Source organism: Pelobates fuscus, chromosome 2, assembly GCF_036172605.1.
Source record: "Pelobates fuscus isolate aPelFus1 chromosome 2, aPelFus1.pri, whole genome shotgun sequence".
In the NCBI taxonomy this organism is placed as follows: domain Eukaryota; kingdom Metazoa; phylum Chordata; class Amphibia; order Anura; family Pelobatidae; genus Pelobates; species Pelobates fuscus.
This window is the reverse complement of record NC_086318.1, coordinates 283,295,496-283,315,415: the sequence shown is the minus strand read 5'-3', so window position 1 is coordinate 283,315,415 and position 19,920 is coordinate 283,295,496. Positions and strand designations below refer to the sequence as shown.

Sequence of the window (19,920 nt, the reverse complement as noted above, 5' to 3'; positions counted from 1 at the left end):
GATAGGCTGAAAACCTTTATTACTGTATAACCAAGTAACTTGCAGCATCAGCATGCAGCATAAAAAAAACAAAATACAGCACAGTACCAAGCCTGGCTCAAAGAAGATCGTTTGGATACGCATTAACAGCACTACTAATGGAAATGAAATACCTCCCAACATTTCAAATGTACGAAGTGGAACACCTAACTAACTTTATTTATGTAGTGTGAGCGTGGGTTTGGGCAGTGGTTTTCTGAGAAATTCTAGGTGACTTACTAATAAATTATGCATACTTGATAAAATTACTCCACAGCGAATATACTGTATATACTAGAGTATAAGCAGAGTTTTTCAGCACATTTTTTGTGCTGAAAACCCCCAACTCTGCTTATACGCGAGTCAGTGTCTGTATTATGGCAATTTACATTGCCATAATACAGCCTGAGGGCTGTGGGGGCTGCAGAGCGTTTACTTACCTCTCCTGCAGCTCCCTTCTCCTCCGCGCCGGTCCGTTCAGCACCTCTGTCAGCTCCCAGTGTAAGTCTCGCGAGAGCCGCGGGGTCATAGTGCGGCTCTCGCGAGACTTACAGTGTAAGCTGACAGGGGAGCTGAACGGACCGGCGCGGAGGAGGAGGGAGCTGACCGGAGCTGCAGGAGAGGTAAGTAACAGCTCTGCCAGCCCCCTCCCCCCCACTCAACTGCCAATGCCACTGGACCACCAGGGAAGGAGAGCCCCCCTCCCTGCCATGTATCAAGCAGGGAGGGGGGACGAAAAAAATAAATATAATAAAATATTAAAAATAATCATGTAAAAAAAAAAATAATAATAATAATTAAAATAATTAATAAAATACTAGAACAAAAAGATTAAAATAATCAAAATGCCCACCCCCCACCAACACAAACACACACTCTCACACTTTATTCATATACACACACTGCAAATAAATATTCAATGAATATAATTTTTTTAGGATCTAAATTTTATTTAGAAATTTACCAGTAGCTGCTGCATTTCCCACCCTAGTCTTATACTCGAGTCAATAAGTTTTCCCAGTTTTTTGGGGTAAAATTAGGGGCCTCGGCTTATATTCGAGTATATACGGTACTCATAGTAATGTGTCTTCAAACTACAATAAATTAGTTTTGAAATCTGTGTAAATAAGATTAATTGTTCTTGATTTAGAACAATTCTTGAATATTCTGTTTTTGCAAAAAATCAATCCAAACGTTTTTAAAAGATATCTATAGAATTTGAAGAATTCCACTTCTTTGTTTTTACTTTACTCTGCTGTAAGGGAAAATGCCTTTCTTCTGGTCTGTTGTATATTCCTAGTAATGAACAGATGGGCTTTTTTTTTTTTATTTTTTTTTTTTAACTAGACAATAAATGCAGGTTTTCCATCCCCATGAAAAATTTTGTAGTTTGCCTCTGCACTTTTTCTGGCTCTGCAATATCCTTCTTTAAAAATGGTGGCCAAAATTGCATAGTAAATTCACGGTGTTGTCTTACTATTGCCTTAATAGCGTTTACAATGACAGACCTGCATTGCATACTGGACTGGATTGCACAAGCATGCTTACACTGTTCAAGGTCTTGGACATCCCAAAGGGGAAAGTTAAAATCTCCCATATGGCTTTTGTGGGTAACTTAAATAAGAGCAAGAGGGCACAGCGTGCCTATGCCACGCAAATTCTTGGACAGCTTAATGAACTTACACACACATTCCATTAAAAAAATGTAATAACAATAACAGCATATCGACAGTTACAAACAAATATTAACATGTGTTTTGAACGGAGTTTACATGTGCTCTTTAATCCAGAGTTAGAATTCCATGTAACCGTAAAAGTCCATGCAGCAAATTAAAAATACAAAAACATTAAAATATTTGTACCATAAAAGCGTACCTGTCACTGTATCTACAACATATGCTCTTTTTAAAAGGCAAACAATCTCATGTATAGTATGCTAGCAAATGCATAGATTGGAAGAAAAAAAAAATATGTAAAGAGATACTATAAGTGCCAGAAATACAAAAATTGTATTCCTTGCACTATAGCTACCTCTTCCAACCCCCTCCCTCGCGGCAGTGAATAAAGGATTTAAAACCATTTATTTACTTACCTGATCCTAGCTCCGATGTCCCTCGACGCTGGGTCACGGCTCTGCCTCCTCCGATTTCCCTAAATGAGCGGGCGCTAACAAGCATTAGGCCTTCCAATATGAAAGCATTGGATCAATGCTTTCCTATGGGGAAACAGCCGACACTTGATGTCCTCACGCAGAGCGTGAGGACGTCCAGCGTCCGTTAGTAGACCAAAAGCCTGTTAACATCCAGGATGCCCCTCTAGTGGCTGTCTGGTAGACAGCCGCTGGAGGTAGACTTAGTGCTGCAATGTAAACATTACAGTTTCTCTGGTACTGCAATATTTTACATTTAAGCACTAAGTGCAATAGGGACACTGTACCCAGAACACTTCAATGAGCTCAACTGGTCTGGTTGCATATAGTGTTTCTTTAAAAATAGGTCTTTATACCACCGGTCAGGGAATTATTCAGCTTAGTAAAAAAAGAAAAGAAAAAATTTAGAACTTCCTTTTGAAAGTAGTGTCTCTTTTTCAGGTGCTTAAAGTGTACAACAGCAACATTCAGACGGCTGCAGCAGTCTTGATCAAGCTTAATATAGTACAAAAAAAGAAAAAAGTGCGCAGTGTCTTTAAATATAGACTCAAATATTTAAGTGCCAATGAATTATTGCATGGGTGTGGAATATAATCCCAATTGACCAATTTTGTGCAAAATAGCAATTATGTGCAATCCAACAAGAAAAAGTGCAAATGCAAATATATAAAAATTTCTATGGTGTTATAGTGATACAAAACCACTTACATAGGTTCAATTTTCAATGCATATAGCTGTATAAGTGGAGAGCAGACCAGCCTGCTCTAACTATCAGCGTGCATGTCAGCAAGGGAACAAGAATGCAGCAGCAAGTGACTTTCCAAAATCTTTATTGTGGAATCTCTCCATAAAAATCACTTCTTTCCCCTTTCACCTTCCGTCTGGACCTCCTTCCCTGTGTCTGGATATAGCTCCTCAGCTCGCTGCCAGCTAAGCAAGAGATGGGTTGCACGGAGTACCAAACACTTCCTGGTGGGCAGAGCTTCGTCCTTGACGTTCAACGGGATGCTGCATGATGACGCGTTTCGCCACAGATCGGCTTCCTCAGATCACTCCCCTTGCTGTCATTCTCTTAACCCCTCCCTTAAGGACACATGACATGTGTGGCATGTCATGATTCCCTTTTATTCCAGAAGTTTGGTCCTTAAGGGGTTAAATACACCTACATTGGGTGTGTCAAAGTCCCAAGCTTGATATAGACCGTTGCAGCGGTCAAAACGTTGCTGTTGTACACTTTGGGCACCTGAACAAAGGGACACTACTTTCAAAAGGAAGTGCTGGAATATATTGATATACTTTCCTGAATATATTCTGTCTTGGGCAGAACCAGATTCCTTGCAACCTTGTGCAAGTAATTCTTCAGCATAGACTTTAAGCAGAAACATTGATTGACAAAGGAGAGCAGGAGAGATCTTCCCAAGGCAGTCCTGTCTCCACACTTAGCAACCATGGTAACTATGGTAACGCCATAGCGGATGCTGCAAATACTGGCCAGGTAGTATTAGAAATAGAGGAATAGACCAACGTCACTCTGTTAACACGCTTGCACATCTGCCATGAAGCCAAGGTCATACAGGAGTTTTGCTGAGGATATGGCTCTGCTGGAGCACTGGTAACAAGAGCATATCTCAAAATTTTACATTGAATATATAACTTATCTCTGTGATATATGGTGTATTCAATGTATTTGGGCCCACTTTAGCTTAATTTAAGATTAGCATCTTAGGTGCACTTTAAATCAGGATCTAAATTAATTAAATAAATCAACTAAATAATCCCTAACATTGCCAAAAGTAACTAACTTCAAGAAGAATTGCTGATGGAAATCCTTGAGATCCATGTTTGTCACAACAAGTTTAGAATACACATGCATAAAAAAATTACGTTCTGCATATTTCATTTTATAGAATTAGTTTTATCCTCTGTCCTGATTAATATTTTTTTTTCCTAGACTGGGTTTAACTAAAACACATCTGTTATTGAGGATGTGCCTCCATGACAGTCAGAGGACATCCTGAGAATGCCCCTCACTAGACTCCATATGCTACATGCTAGAGAGTCATCCCTGCAAGGTTTAGTGCAAAGACAGTTTTAATGGTTACATGGATCGCCTTACAATATCGCAAGTTATGTATGTGAATAAGTGATTGGCTTATTCTGAGTATATGTATGAATGTGTGTGAATGCGAGTATAGTTATACATATGTGAGAGCATGTAGCGGCACAAAACTGTTACTGTGATTTAAAGACTGCCTTAACACAGTACAAGCTATGCGTCACACAGATATAGCAGGCCATACTCTGCACATTTTATCGCACCAGATTGCATGAAAGCAGTGAGAGGTATGTGTCGCAATTAGAGGTACACATTTTCACGCACCAGCTATGGACTGTGCGAGTGCAGCATTGGGAAGACATAGGTGCCAGGCTGACGAGGCAATTAGGGAGAACTGGCAGTGCGTTAGTAAGAGGAGATGGCTAAAGAAATTCCTGAAGAAAGATTTCAATAACTTCAATAACTTCCACTACCCAGTTATGGTCTACCCTTCCTTGACTGTACTTCACATGACCCCTATGTACCAAGGCACCACTGGCCATTTCACCGAATTAGAACCATAACTATGCTAGCAAAGCATCATGGGAATTGTTCTACGAAATTTTGGTACACAGCTGGGGGGGTGCACCAGGGCAAGTGCTCTCCCGGAGATGGCAGACAACACCAGGAACCTACATTTAGAAGAATCCCTACTTGCTGTCCTCTTCAGTTAACTGTGACATTGTAGTCACACAAGAAAGGAAGAATGAAAGCATAGCCAGAGATTAATGTAGAACTAAAATGTTGCCTTTATAGAGAGCAATGAGCTGGATAAGTAATAATCTTCTGCACTATCCTTACCCTTTGTGTCATTTTACCCCACTCCCTCTAGCATGTAAGCTCATTGAGCAGGGCCCTCAACCCCTCTGTTCCTGTGTGTCCAACTTGTCTGGTTACAACTACATGTCTGTTCGTCCACCCATTGTAAAGCGCTGCGGAATTTGACGGCGCTCTATAAATAATTAATAATAATAATAATAATAATAATAATAATAATAATAATAATAATATGAAAATTTGCTGTGAAACATTAATTTACTCACAGGGGAGGAAGGAGAACGTGCCTGTAAGAAGCAGATCCTGCTTATTTGCCACACCGTGGCTTATGTTGCATTTGATACCATATTGCAGCTCAGAAATGAAAGTGACCTCCATCATGGCATACTTTCAATAAAATCTTGAAAAAAACAATGGCAGAATTGCACCTCACTTTTATACACAGACAGCGCCACTAATGCAGTTTCTGGTGTAACACAGATAAGTGACAGTTTAATTTTAAAGAGAAACTAAAGTACCAACATTTATATTTTTTTGTTGTTTTTATTTGTTCCTGGCATAATTTTGAACTCCATCTACTCCCTTTTACATAGCTAAACGTATAGATATTAACCACTTTTTTATATTTCTGATATGCTCAGCGATTCTAACCTCAATCAATCACCAGAAACCATCTCTACACATAAAGCGGGAGTGGGAACCTTTATATCCCACAAAGCTGGATATCTGAGCCTTCTCTTTTGGCTCCAAGCTTGTGAGTGCTATTACACCCACCCTTTACTATATAATTATATGTACAGACAATATTGCACTATTGTTTGCTTTTCTGTATTTTATTGTCGGATGAAACACATCCGAGATCGGTCTATAGATTAAGAAAGAAACTGCGCCTTGTATGCATTAGCATATATATTGTCCCTGCACGCTTTTCCATATAAACACTGACTTTTCAAACTAAAGGCAGGGTTTACATTGCTGTCTGGTAACACCTCTAGTGACAGTCACTCAGATGGCCGATAGAAGGGCTTCCCAAGTCAGTGCTGCACAGTGTGCAGCACCTACATTAATGCTCCCCATAGGGATGCATCGATTCAATGCATCTCTGTGAGGAGAAGTTGATTGCTAAGCATGGCGTTTTTCCGCGCATGAGCAATAGTCTCCCAATGTTTTTCTATGGGAAAGCATTGGATTGGCTGAGATCATCAAGATTGCCACGATAGGGTATATTTCTAGCAATGCTGACGTATGACCAAAGGCCTCCAATGTTCTGGTCTCAGGCGGGCCAACTGCCCCATAACCATTGGTCACCACAGATGGCCGCGAAACCAGAAGAAGCGGCTGCATCTGTCCACAGTATTGGGGGATCGGGAGACAGTGGAGGTATGAACATGGACTTCCCATTCCACTGGAATAAGAAATCCTGCCACATTCGTAAATCAGCTGTGGCATGGGTATCCAGAGAAACTATGCTGTCCTCGGAGGGCAGGTTAGGTAATAGACATAAAAGACGTGCCCTGCGGGATGATTCTCATGGCAAAATTCAACGACCCCAACAAAGACTACAACAACCTCGTCGCAAGTAGTCACCAATGTCTGTTAGGATACGTTGAATTTTTGTCATGCGGCAAGCTGGCCTCCGAGTCCAGTTCAATACCCAGAAAGCTGACCATAGTATCTGGACCTATAGTTTAGGAGAGGGAAATAGGGACCCCCAACCTCCCAAACAGCTGTTTGGCGGCCTGAAGGTGGGTTATGATTACTCTCTATAAAGAGAAAATCATCCAGGTAGTGTAGTACTGATGGGCATCTACATGAATTTAAGAGTAACCAGCATAAGGCCTCCGCGAAGGTGTTGAATATCCTCGGGCTACTTTTAGCCGTCAGCCTGTTGAAAAAAATAGTAATAGTTTCTCCATTTAATGTCATGCAGATGCCACAGCGACGGGTGAATAGGAAGCAGTTTAAAGGCGTTAACAAGATCTGTTTTGCTTAACCATGCTCCTATCCCTGCCGCTATGATGGCTTGTACTGCGTCATCTATCGTGGTGTACTGCAATGAGAATTCTTCCGAAGGGATTAATGAATTCAAACTGGGAATGGCGGAGGAGTGAGGTGCAGAAAGATCTATGATCAGTCTCTTCTTTGAAGAGTGTTTCCCCGTTATAATACCGATCGGGTTTGTACGCCAACTAGAGAATGGGGGTGTGGAAAAGGGGCCTATGACAAACCCTTGATTCAGTTCCTGTGTTAACAGTGAATCAACTGTACTTGGGTCATTGACAGCAGATAGTAAATTTTTACTTTCGGTAATACTACAACACCCGTGTGAAAGCCCTCTAAAAACCCTGTGACCAAGAAGTTCGTGAACTGTGGTGCTAATAGTTGATACAACTGGAATATATCAACAGATGTGAAATACTGTTTAGAATTTAGTTTATTAGGGCACATGGTTTTGGAGTGAGCACAGAAACATTGAGTACACACATGTAACAACCTACAAGCACTAAACCCACAGCCCCCAGGATTGAAATTGTTACATATCTGGGATTTCAAAAACAATGGGGCTTCTTATCCTTTATCACTCTCTCTGATCTTACAGGCGCCCCAGGGTTTTGTTTCACTGCAACCGAGGTGTCAGCTGGACAAAAGTTGGTACTGTGGGAGGTAGATGAACACAAGGCACAAGCTGGTGTCCTGAGGCCGGCGAAATGCCTGCAAAACAACTCTGTATCCAGCCTACTCCAATTAATCACTGTATTAAACTGGGCCAGAGTTGCTGCCGCCTTAGCTGCAAAAAAAACCTATGGTAATCATAGAAAGCATATCCGCCGTACTTGTGCCCCAAGTCAACCAGCTTGTGCATCTATGTATCCAATTCTTCTCTTCTATTGGTACATACTACATCTGTGTAAATCCCAAATGCCAGTACAAACTCTGGAATGGTCAGTTTTTTATTGAGCCTGGGATCCCTGGCCTTGAGGACTACTGATAGATCCCCATAAGCACAGGTCTTGTTCTCCACTATATCCTGGGAAGCAATGAGGAGTGATATAAGATTCACGTCCTTATCCTCCAGGATATCTTTACGTAGCTGAAGGGGCACCATGTGGGCAGGTGTGATCATTAGTGTATCTGACTGTAATACCGGAGTCACAACATTACCCTGTAAGATTGCCGTAGTGGCCGCTAGGGTCATGGCGTTGGTCAAAGGTGGGTCAGTTGTTGTATGGCCCGCCTCCAATCTATCAATCCTATCCCTGATCTGGCCCATGGAGGAGAGAAGAGTGTCCATCATGGTTTGTAAGTCAGGCATGTTCCTGGTGCCACTAGACCCTTCCCCAGACCCGGTGTTATCTGTGTTTGTATACATTAATCTGAACAATTCCGCTTTCTTGTCAGTAGCCGGGAATAGAATGCTCCTCCTTCGTTGTTCGGCCTGTATGCGCGGAATGGTCCATGATCTAATTGATGATGGACTGACAGGACCTCATCCTCTGGAAGGTGAACTAGACCTAGTTGGGGAGTGAGAGTTCGTCTCCACCTTCTGGAGCTTGAGACATACTACAAAGGAAAATTGAGATTTAGCATGGTACTGGCTGCTGACTAGTGCCACGAGGCGAAGAAATTAGCTTCATTGGTGATAGGTGAGGCCCTACTAGTGCCAAGCGGCTTGAGAGGCTCTAACTATGCGTTGGGCCGAGGGCTATACCACGGAATGTAGGGGTGGGGTGTTGGCCTCTCCGTGAGTAGTAGAAGAAAAAAAGAATTGGCTGTGACAGGCGAGTCCCTCTCTATGCAACATGCGAGGCGGCTAGCTATGCGTTGGACTGAGGTCCGAATGCCTTAGAGTATGAGGATGGGTGTTGGCCTTGCGAGACCACTATAGAGGCCTATTGAAACTAATTATGGCTCCTATTGCCCTGAACAGTCAGTAACTTACTTCCTAGGGGACCGAGAAAAAGGAAAATGTGTAGGTTTCTCAGGTTTGTATACAAGATGTCAGGAAGCGTACCTGTCAGATTTGTAGCTTGAGACTAGAAGGCTCCCTGATAATTCGTGCCCCTAAAGTACGTGGAAGGGAAAATATAACTAAGGCACTGAGTCTTTAGACCGTACGTAGACAAAAGAATGATGCCTACCTGGTTTGACAAGAATGAAATTTTTTAGAATCTTCAGCCAGGTTAACAGTCGTGGTAAATCTAGATGTGTCCGTGTGCTGATGCTAGTCTATAAAATATACAACATGGATACTATAAGATGCACGGATGTTTGATCCTCAGTATATGACAGAATGATATGGCTTGTTTACGAAAGTAAAAGTGACTACTAGTATTTAATACAAGAATATTGATATGTAGGTCCATGCAACATAAGTCCGGTATGAGTAGTGTGACCACTTGGTGTTCCTTTAACTAGTTAACACCCTTCTGACGTTGCCATTAACGTGATTATACCCCTAAGCCCCCCATATTACCTAATTTTAATCTTTATTTTCTGCCCCGATCTATATTCAGGGCGCCACCATCTTTGTGTGGGTAGAGGAAGTCCATGTGGGACACGTCATCTGCCCACACTAGACAGACTGTGAAATTCCTGCACATGCCCAGTGAAACACCTGGACATGTGAACGGGAGTTTCATCTATTCATTCATTCATTCGTCAGACAGACGAATGAATGAATGAATAGAAAAAAAAAAATCAGACGAACAAACTAACACTGTGTATCTTTGTTCATTCGGTTTATTACAAGGAGGGAGCTACCGGCACGCAGCTCCCTCCTTGTAATATGTACAGATAGAAGCGGCAGGGAGCAGTGCTCCCCGCTACTTCATAAGCCCCCCAGGTCTCCTCCTCACTCTCTGGGGGTCAATATGACCCCCATAATAGCATAAGGGAGATTAAAATCTCCCCAATGCCCCTACTCGCTATACCGCGAGTAGGGGCATGTCCACTAAACAGTGAGCAGCCTAAACCCAGTGAGCAACCTACTGTCCTCCCCCCAGCCCCCACCCCTGCGCGGTGGGTGGGGGCCATAAATTACAATGGGGAGGGGGACCCACATGTCCTCCCCGCCGCCCTTGAGCGGTGGGTGGGGCCCTAAAGATGAAAGGGGAGGAACTACTGTCCTCTCCCCAGCCCCCACACCTGCGCGGTGGGTGGGGGCCATAAATCACAATGGGGGGACCTACTGTCCTCCCCCCCGCCCCCATCGGTGAGCGTTGGGTGGGGGCCATAAAAATAATGAGGGGGGGACACCTACTGTTCTCCCCCCGGCCCCCACCCATGGGCGGCGGGTGGGGGCCTTAAAACAAAACCTCCCCCCCAATCAAAGGTGACTACGGGTCCCCAAGACCCTAGTCACCCACCCCACCACCCCTCAAAAAAAAAAAAAGTTACCCCCTACCTACCCCCCTCACTCTAAAAAAATAGTGTGGGGGGAATAAAATAACTAACCTGTAAAGAAAAATTCAACTTACCATTTGACGTAGTCTTTTTTTCTAAAATCTTAATTTTGTCAGCCCCCAAAAAAGGACAAGTACAAAACCATCATACCCGTCAAACTTAAAATAGAATAAAAAACCCGAGCGAAAAAAAAAAAAATCCAGACGAAAAAGAAACAACCTGACGCTAAAAAAATTAATCCATCTTCACCCATGGAGGGCTCCACGCAGACTGAGCTCTGCAGGGCGGGGGAAGGCTTATAAAGCCTGCAATTAGGCTAAGAACACTCTGATTGGTTGGTTTAAGCCAATCAGCGTGATCTTTGGAATTTTACACAGCATGGGAAAATTCCAAAGAACTTTCCCACGCTGTGTAAAATTACACAGAGCATTGTGATTGGATGGATTTCAAGCCACCCAATCAGAGTAGGTAGGGGGTAACTTGGTAAGTTGAATTTTTCTTTACAGGTTAGTTATTTTATTCCTCCCTCACTATTTTTAGGGTGAGGGGGGTAAGTAGGGGATAGTTTTATTTGGGTAGGGGGGTAACTAGGGGCTTGGGACCCATAGTCACCTTGATTGGGGGGGGGGGAATTTTTATTTAGGGCCCCCACCCAATGCTCGGGGGGGGGGGGGGGAGGACAGTAGGTCCCCCCCCCACCATTCTTATATAGGGCCCCCACCCACCGCTCAGGGGTGGGGGTCGAGGGGAGGACAGTAGGTCCCCCCCCCTTATCCTTAGTTAGGGCCCCCACCCGCCGCGCAGGGGTGGGGGCGGACAATAGGTCCCCCCATTGTGATTTATAGCCCCCACCGCACAGGGGTGGGGCCAATAGTTTATGTGTGTTTTTTTTTTTTTTTTTGTTTTTTTACAGTGAGCAGCCACAGGCTGCTCACTGCTTACTAGACATGCCCCTACTCTCGGTATAGAGAGTAGGGGCATATTATTTACTATTACTAAGTAATCTTTACTTGGTATTAGTAAATTTATCTGAAAGACCAATTTAGGTCTTTTAGTAGATAGCTCCCTAATACTGTGGGAATTAGGGAGTTATCTACTAAGTGGCTGCAAGATGCAGCCACAGCAATGAATAGGATCGGAGTTTCATTCATTCGAACGAAATTCCGATCCGAACAAAGTCCCGAATTGCGTACTAACACGAATGGAGAAACTGTTAGAACGCAATTCGGCAGTTTTGCCGGCGTTCTGTCTAAGTGACAGGAAGCATCGTGGGAACAGGGAGGAAAGCTAAGGATCATGGGAAAATTGCTGTGACTACCGGAAACGAAGCACACTTTGCTCCTCCGCTGGTCACTGCGTAGGAAACCTCCAAAAGAGAAATAGTTCCTACTTTTTCTTAAGTTTTAAAGAAAACTATAGCAGATAGGAAGAAAAGAAGAACAGGTCCTGAGAGAGGGAGAGAAGAGGAATCGATTGGGGAAAGGTAAGTTCGGCATGACAGTGCCGCTTTAAGTATGCAATGCTTTGTCATAGGAGTCATATCATAAATGTACACGTACCCTGTTATAATCAGCAGAACATAAATTGTACTTGAGTGGTAAATTTAATAGCAGCAGCCTATAACCTATTTTAACAGAAAACAACAAAGTAACTATGATGAAACAGAATCTGTGTGAAAAATACATATTACCTAGGTAAAACAACCAACATGAAAATGAGAATAAACCAGGTGTTTCTATGTTCCTTCAGACTTAATGTAGTCAGGATCTATCCCACCAATCTTAGCATAACATAATACCATAACACAAGTGGCAATCAGATGGAATAACTAGACCAAACCCACGTAGAGTATTTATATAAGCACTGGCCCCTCCCACAACTCCAGGATCCGCCTTTACACACACATATATATATATATATATATATATATATATATATATATATTTTATTCCAACTGTATGTTGATTGATTTACAGTGCCTTGCAAATGTATTTACCCCCCTTGACTTTTTACCTTTATTGTTATATTACAGCCTTAAGTTAAATGTTTTATTAATCTGAATTTTATGTGATGGATCAGAACACAATAGTCTAAGTTGGGTCTAAGTGAAATGAGAAAAATATATACATAAAACAATTTTTTAGAAATAGAAAACAGAAAATTGGCATGTGCGTATGTATTCACCCCCTTTGTTATGAAGCCCATAAAAAGCTCCGGTGCAATTAATTACCTTTAGAAGTCACATAACTAGTGAAATGATGTCCACCTGTGTAGGGATCGACCAATATTTAATTTTTTAGAGCCGATACTCGGGATCGACCAATATTGATTTTTTTTTTTAGAGCCGATACCGATACTCTGAACTTTCAGGCCGATTGCCGATATTCTGTACATTTACCATTTTGAAAAAAATAAACTATTTCTAAAGGTAAATACACAAAATATACATGCCACATGTAGTGGATGCAGTGTGTTTAGACAGGGGAGCTGTGTGTGTTTGTGTAATGGATGCAGTGTGCATTTGTGTAGTGTGTATAGTAAATGCAGTGAGTGTTTGTGTATTGTGTATATATAGTGAATGCAGAATGTGTGTGTGTGTGTGTGTGTGTGTGTGTGTGTGTTTATAGTGAATGCAGTGTGTTTGTGTGTGTTTGTGTGTATATAATTAATGCAGTGTTTGTAGTGTGTGTATATAATGCAGAGAGTGTGTGTGTGTTTCTGAAGGGATGTAATTTGTGTAAAATGGGGGGGATAAAGGGGGGCATTTTTTATTTTAATTTAAATTTTTACATTTATATGTGTTATTTTTTTATTTTTGTTCCCCTCCTTGATTGTTACCTGGCCGGGGAGGGGGAATATAGTATTCCCTGGTGGTCCAGTGGTATTTACTGAGCAGTGGGGGCCTGCAGCAAGCTCTTACTTACCTTTCCAGCAGCTCCCTTCAAGCTCCCTGTGTAAATCTTGCAGTTTGTGTGCCACGCATGGTAACCCGTGGCAACGCTCTGACGGCTGCAGGACTCGCAAGATTTTCACAGGAAGCTGAAGGGAGCTGCTGGGAAGGTAAGTAACTGCTTGCTGCGGGCTCCCCCAGTACCGCCGGTCCTGTGATGTATTATAGGCAATATCGGTATCTCTATTGGCCGATACCGATATTGGCGAAAATACAGAATATCGGCCGATAATATCGGTAAAACCGATAATCGGTCGATCATTACACCTGTGTGCAATCTAAGTGTCACATGATCTGTCATTACATATACACACACACACACACACCTTTTTTAAAAGGCCCCAGAGGCTGCAACACCTAAGCAAGAGGCACCACTAACCAAACACTGCCATGAAGACCAAGGAACTCTCCAAACAAGTAAGGGACAATGTTGTTGAGAAGTACAAGTCAGGGTTAGCTTATAAAAAAAAATATCCAAATCTTTGATCATCCCCAGGACCACTATCAAATCTATCATAACCAAATGGAAAGAACATGGCACAACAGCAAACCTGCCAAGAGACGGCCGCCCACCAAAACCCACGGACCGAGCAAGAAGGGCATTACTCAGAGAGGCAGCACAGAGACCTAAGGTAACCCTGGAGGAGCTGCAGAGTTCCACAGCAGAGACTGGAGTATCTGTACATAGGACGACAATAAGCCGTACGCTCCATAGAGTTGGGCTTTATGGCAGAGTGGCCAGAAGAAAGCCTTTTACTTTCAGCAAAAAACAAAATGGCACGTTTTGAGTTTGCGAAAAGGCATGTGGGAGACTCCCAAAATGTGTGTAGGAAGGTGCTCTGGTCTGACGAGTCTAAAATTTAACTTTTCAGCCATCAAAGAAAACGCTATGTCTGGCGCAAGCCCAACACATCACATCACCCAAAGAACACCATCCCCACAGTGAAACATGGTGGTGGCAGCATCATGCTGTGGGGATGTTTTTCAGCAGCCAGGACTGGGAAACTGGTCAGAGATGAGGGAAAAGTGGATGGTGCTAATTACTCTTGAGCAAAACCTGTACCACTCTGTGCGTGATTTGAAGCTAGGACAGAGGTTCGCCTTCCAGCAGGACAATGACCCCAAACACACTGATAAAGCAACACTTGAGTGGTTTAAGGGGAAACATGTAAATGTGTTGGAATGGCCTAGTCAGAGCCCAGACGTCAATCCAATAGAAAATCTGTGGTCAGACTTAAAGATTGCTGTTCACAAGCAAAAATGATCCAACTTGAAGGAGCTGGAGCAGTTTTGCAAGGAGGAATGGGCAAAAATCCCAGTGGTAAGATGTGGCAAGCTCATAGAGACTTATCCAAAGCGACTTGTAGCTGTGATTGCCACCAAAGGAGGGTCTACAAAACATTGACTTTAGGGGGGTGAATAGTTATGCACATTGACTTCTGTCATTTTGTCCTATTTGTTGTTTGCTTCACAATAAAAAAAAATTAAAAAAAAATAAAAAAATCTTCAAAGTTGTGGGCATTTTCTGTAAATGTAATGATGCAAATCCTCAAACAATCCACACAATATGTATGTAGCAAAATACACTTAGAATGGCATTCTATATATATGTATAAATATCCATGTAGAATTTAAATACATATATATGTATAAATATTAAAATTCTACTTGCCTATTTTTGTAATCTTTTAGCATAATTATGTTAACTTAGTAATTAAAATTGGAGGTGCCAGATGACCCAGGCAGAAGGTACAGAGAATTTAATTTGCAAGCTCTATATTTAACCATGTAACTTTCCAAGACACCATAAAACCTGTACATGGGGTACGGTTTTACTCGGGAGACTTCGCTAAACACAAATATTAGTTTTTTTAAAAAATAGTAAATTGTATTACAGTTAAAGTGAAGTTTTTTTGTATTTTTCCACACACAAACAGAACTTTCTCTGACAATATTGTTGTAATACGTTTTACTGTTTTGAAACACTAATATTTGAGTACAGTGAAGTCTCACGAGTATAACAGTACCCCCTATGTACAGGTTTTATGATGTTTTGGAAAGTTACAGCGTTAAATGTAAGGCTTGCATTTCAGGTTTTTTTTTTTTTTTTTTTAACACAGAAAATTGCCAGATTAGTAATGTTGCCTTTGAGGCTGTATAATAGCCAAGGAATGAGTATTACCCCCATGATGGCATACCATTTGCAAAACGAGAAAACCCAGTGTATTGGACATGGGGTATATCCAGTCTTTGTTAGAAGCCACTAACCAAAGCACTGGCCAAAGTAAGCATTCATGTTTTTGTTTTTTTTTGCTTTTTTTACACAAAAACAAAAATGCAGATATTTGGTCATGTGACATGTAAGCTAATCATAGGAAATACATAATGTCAAGTTATGACATGGAAAAATGCAACACAGTCAGTGCTACTGCAGCAGGTACCCAATACGGTCTACATTAGAAGTAATGGTAGAGCAATCAGAATAGAAAAGCAGAACCTAATGAAAATAATCTTGCAACCTACTGGGTAACAGTAAATAAAAAATAGAAGGTACTAGCGCTTATATAAAACTTAGAATTTATGAGTAATATCTCAGAAATATATGGAATAGTAGCAGCTAAACACCAAAAAGTGCAACTTCTCCACAAACACCAACAGAATATAAAAAAAATATAACAGTGTTGCGCCATAAAATCGAAAATTACCTTAAAGATAATAACCTTGATGCTTTTAAGGGAGCTATTACTTCAAGAATCTAGAAATACAAATTGTACCACATAATGCAGCTTTTAAATAAATAAAATGTTGTAAAAGTAAGGTTTATAAATAAAACACTCACAAACAGGGAGCCAAAAGACTAGCTCTGGTGTGGATAGCTTCTGGGTCCGTTTAGGCGACCCACCCCTATGTGGAATGTATGTTTCGTCCTTGGAAAGAGTATATAAACACACAATAAGGTAGTACAGTAAGGAGCAAAATAATCAAAATAAATGCCAACTCAGTACTTACAAACACAGAGCCCCTGTGGCTCAATAGCAGCGTATTGTGTAGATATAAAGCTACACTCCACCTTTAACCCCTTAAGGACACATGACATGTGTGACATGTCATGATTCCCTTTTATTCCAGAAGTTTGGTCCTTAAGGGGTTAAGTAGAGGTCTCATAAAAGTCGGGAACCAAATAAAAAATTTGCATACATTTATTGAAATATAGTAAAACACATAAATAAAATAAGGAACAATGTCCATAAAAGTACCAGTACGCGTTTAACCACTTGATGTGGCTTCATCAGCTGGATAAATGTTGTGAAGATCCTTGGTTCCCCAGCTTATGCTTATATACCCTCCTAATAATGGAATCTTTGTCTGTGACTGTTACGTAATTACCATATGAGGTAGTACGTATCATATGTCTATGGTGATGAATCAAACATCCCGGCGGACACTCTCACCTGGAGCTCCGTTGGGTTTTAATGGTCCTGAAATATTTTGTTACTTCCCTAAGTTCCAAGCCTCTTTCTCAAGATGTGACGTCAGCTGTGTTTTCGTCTTTCATGATCTTTCGAACAACCTAATAGTCACCGATCGCTCTATAGTGCTTATATTATATATTACTATAGTTCGTTCAGAGATAAACTTTAAGATGTGAGTTCTTAGTCTCTCTAATAAGATTGCTTATTCAATGAATAGACCGACAAGAATCCCTCATCTGTGAATGGACATTAGAGACAGAAAGGGGTACAATAATATACAGCAGGACTCGACAAATCCCAGATGCCTGGTCGCCATGGCGAATACAAATTTTGGATTTGTCAACATTTTATCTAAACCGCCTGGCTGGGCAAATAATGGAGCCGGCCGTCCACCCGTGGGAGCATGTAGGCGGCCGACTAAGTAAGCGTTGTAGCCGGCCGCCCTGAGCTTCATGAAGGCAGCCAGCTAAGTGAGCGTTGTAGCTGGGCGCCTGGAGCTTCATGGAGGTGGCCGGCTAACTCTCACTAAGCCGGCCGTCCTGAGCTTTATGGAGGCGGCCGGCTCAGTGAAGCATCAAGGCGGTCGGCTGGGGCAGCGTGTGAGGGAGCAGTGATCTTTCAGCGGCTCCTCTTTGCTCCCTTGCGCTGTTTAATGATGTCGGGAATCGGAATATGACGTCATTCCGGCCCCGGCATCACAGGGAGCAGAGAGGAGCTGCATAGCAGATTACTGCTCCCTCTCACACAGGAAGAGAGAGCAGCCCCACTAGACCCCATGGAACGTCCTCTCAGCACTCCCAAAAGGTAGGGAGGCTGAGTGGATAAAAATAAAAATAAAATAGGTTTTGCCGTGGCTTGTCCCGCCTCCATTGCCAAGTTCATCAATCTTTTTGATCTCAGCTAAGCCAATGCTTTCCCATAGGAAAGCATTGGGAGAATATGCGCATGTTCTGAATGGGTAACATTCAGCACGTCCATGCAGAGCACTGACACAGGACTCTCTAGTGGCCGTCTGAGTGACAGCCACTAGAGGTCTTAGTAGGCAGCAATGTAAACACTGGCTTTTCTCTGAACATGCAGCGTTTACATTGAAAAGGCTACAGGTACAGGCTATAGGCACCAGAACCACTACATTATGCTGACTACAAAGCCCCTTTAAAAAAAAAAAAAAAAAACTGGCTCCTAACTTTTTTAGCTGGCTCCTAGATTCCAAACAAATTTGTCAAGCCCTCATATAGAGAAGGGTTAACTCATATTGCATACCTAGAGGTTAATTCATATCACATACTTAAAATAATCAAATCACATTGGAATCATTAGATAAGTGGTAAATCGGTAAATCACCCAAAGTGCAAAACTATAAGGGAAATAAGGAACCCATTATGATGGCTCAGACAGTTGTTATATAAATAGTACATTTAAAATAGTAACTATTTTCCAATACAATACAAATACAAATACAATACAAATTGATCTAAAATTGCATGAAAATTGTACACAAAATTGGATTAAAAATTACAAAACATTAATTTAAAAGTTACAGAAAAATTGTATGAAATGGGAAGCAAAAATGATTTTAAAAAATTAAATGAGAACTCCTAAATCACTTAAAACTTCAATATGTAATTCCTGAGTATAAGATTAACTATTAAAAATATAAATATATAAAAAAGGGATCTCACAAACAAATGGCATAATTCAAAATCTGAATTACGCCCATATGGAATAAGGGTGTTCATTTTAAAAATCCACTCTATTTCCACTTGTCCCAGTTTGTTTTTATAAAATCACCTCCTCTCCATTTTTTCCCCCCACTTTTTTCAAACCTAAAAATACTAAGCCTTTCATGTCCTGATGATGGTGCGGTTTAAAATGATAGGAGACACTAGGTTCCTCAAATCCTAGATTGATATTACGCATATGTTCTCCAATCCTCACATACAGTGGTCTGGTGGTACGGCCTATGTATTTCAAGCCGCAAGGGTATTTTAACAAATAGATTATATTTTTTGAATAACAGGTAATAAATTATTTTATAGGTATAGTTTTGCCCTCTTTGATATCGATAGTCCTGATACTTCTTTTAGTGTTACCTGATTTTTTTACAGGCTGAACCCTTTTCGTTATTAAAAATCGTGGGAAGACTTTTTTTCTTTAATAAAACTGTTTACTAATGAACTTCTAAAATTTCCAACTCCTCTATGTATAAATCTAGGAGTATCGGGTAGAAACTTTTTCAACATTGGGTCTTGTAGTAATATCGGCCAAAATTTCTTTATAATTTACGGACTTGATGATTTTTTTTACATTAAAATTAGAAATAAATCACTAATTAACATCTTTTGTTTGAAAAGAAGAACAAACCAACAGAGAGTTCAATGATACAAACTTTATCAATTCTAGTAAATGAAAACACACTGGTGTTTGGTGGTGCTTCACCTTACTAAGGACCTATTCCCACCTATCCACCTGCAGTTTGCCTGCTGCTTTGGCACAGTTTACATCAGAATGACATCCGTCTTACATTCCAGTTTTCGGGCAGCTTTGTATGCATGTCAATGGTCATGGATTTTTCATCAGGTTTCTGTCCGTCAAGCTACACCAAAACTGCATGTAAACTGTGCCAAAGATGCGTACGAGGGGATAGTCAACTTGTAATATGATTACATGCCAGACTAAAATTGTATGAGGAAAGCCTTACTCTGTCATTTATCTGCTTCTAGTTACAGTAAATGTCAACCTTAATTAGGATGAGCAAGATAAACAAGGAAACTAAACTTGCTTAACACACTTTAACCCCTTCATGACCGCGGACAAACCAGGTATGTTATATGGTTATGGTTACAAAGTAATGGTTGTATGCCCCTTGAGCTTTTGAATAAGCACCACGGCCAAGCCCATTGAAGACGTTCTGTGTCATCCTTAAGGGGCTGGCGCTAGACGCCGGAGGACGGCATAGAACGTCCTAGCCGTTCTTGTCACCCACGTGGCCGGCGCCATGAGCCAGCTGCAGATCGCAGTCGGGGGGCATGCTTGGTCCCCCAGGCAGCCCCCC

The 19,920-nt window shown here is 41.5% G+C and overlaps 1 protein-coding gene across 1 annotated transcript in view; it reads right to left on the bottom strand.

The window, feature by feature from the left end:
• TMEM242 (transmembrane protein 242) overlaps positions 1-19,920 on the bottom strand; it is a 96,698-nt gene that overhangs the window by 35,212 nt on the left and 41,566 nt on the right. The gene's annotated exons all lie outside the window — the stretch shown is intronic.